Below are 1622 nucleotides of genomic sequence, written 5' to 3' on the forward strand. Positions count from 1 at the left end.
TTTATATGTTCGATTTTATATTTTAAACCTGCAAAATGTGGAAGTTTGATTAATAGGAGAATATGTTGTTTTTTTTATTTCACTGCCAACATTCAGACAAAATGAGTAATTATGATTTATATACAGTAAAATGTAGTTTTTATTGACAAAATTGATCTGTAGACAAAACAAGAAGACAAAGGTCATTTGTGTGTAGTGTGAGTGTTTAGTTTCCCTTTGAGGTTAGTGTAACACTAGTTTAACTGTAATATCTCATAAACTGACAGATGCAAAGTAAAGGAAGAAAAACACTGTACCTTTAACATGATCAATGGGCTGTGACTGCTGCTATTACTTTCCTTTTCTATAGGTGGCGTTTGTGAGTGGGTTTGTGAGCAAATCCCAAGTCAATGTCCAAACATTACTTCACATCTAAAAACTTATTTGTGTAGTAACACAAATGTGTTGTAAATTGTTGTACAGTGTTTTAGCAAAATCTAATGTATTTTCTAGTGAGTGGTTGAAGGGTTGGCAGCTAACAGACTTTAGTGAAATGATCAGCAGCACCTTTAAGTGTGGTTGGGATTTAGCTGGTGTAACTTTATTTATTTTGCCAGACTCTCAACGGGGTTAAAAACAGCAATGAGAAAAGGACAGTTTCTAACATGGTACAATGTGCACATTAAAGCAACAGACATGATAAAACTGTCAGGTGTAACAAAGTGAGAAAATGACCATAGAACTGAATATACATAGTACAGGAGATTTTAGCTAATAATGAGAAGCTGAAGGTTTGAAAATAAATTCTAAAGCTGCAAAGAGACTTACTACATATTGAACATCTTCATAACTAAGCAGAGTAAAGAGTAAAGGGTGATTTGATGTACAGCTCCATCAGGTGTTTCTTCATCAGCGAGCTTCTTTGTGATGCCATCCAGGAGGTCTGACATTAACGTAAACTACGACAAAGAAACAGGAAATACTGCGGGTTAGTTTGTGTTAATCACATATAGCACAGGACGTGTACATGTACTCATGATCAGTGATAAAGGATCTTATAACCCAGCAGCTAAAACATCAGTAATCATTTGTAGCTGCTACGTGTGATTGGAAGGAAGGAAGGAAACCTAAAGTCCACTCACTTGCTGTGGATTCAAGCATCACATCTTCATTAACATCACTGTGGAAGAATTAGTAGTTTTCATCAGCAACAGTACCTCTGTGGTGTTGTTTGATGTATTGTTTTATGAAATTAATCATTTTCACAATGTAACAGTCAAAGTTATGCAGGAGATTAGAAACAAAATGATCTTTACTTTCTGGACGTTCTGCACTTCTTAATGTAAATCTTGTAGAGCACCACAGCCACTGCAGAAAATGTGATGATGATGAGGAAGACCAAAAGAACAATGACAGCTTTGCCATTATCTGTAAAATGATGGTTAGAAGAAAAGATTTTTAAAAGGGTTGTATTTATGTTAAAGACACAATGTAAGGAAAAAGATGTAATTTTGTTAAATTCCATTTTAAAGTTGTTTTTTTTTTTTAATTCATTACTTAAATCAGTGGTTCCCAAACCTTTTCTGCAGGGCCCCCCTTTTGTATGTCAGGACAACATGTGTCAAATGATTTCACCAAATAAT

General features: G+C 34.5%; 1 long non-coding RNA gene across 1 annotated transcript; it reads right to left on the reverse strand.

Moving 5' to 3' along the window:
- Positions 1–610: 610 nt before the first annotated feature.
- Positions 611–1374, reverse strand: LOC121182988. Its single transcript, XR_005894182.1, has 3 exons — positions 1296–1374; positions 1122–1159; positions 611–938 (listed from the first exon to the last, which is right to left on the reverse strand). It is a non-coding gene; the product is annotated as an uncharacterized LOC121182988 (long non-coding RNA).
- Positions 1375–1622: the final 248 nt, after the last annotated feature.

This window comes from Toxotes jaculatrix, chromosome 6 (genome assembly GCF_017976425.1).
Source record: "Toxotes jaculatrix isolate fToxJac2 chromosome 6, fToxJac2.pri, whole genome shotgun sequence".
NCBI classification, from domain to species: Eukaryota; Metazoa; Chordata; class Actinopteri; family Toxotidae; genus Toxotes; species Toxotes jaculatrix.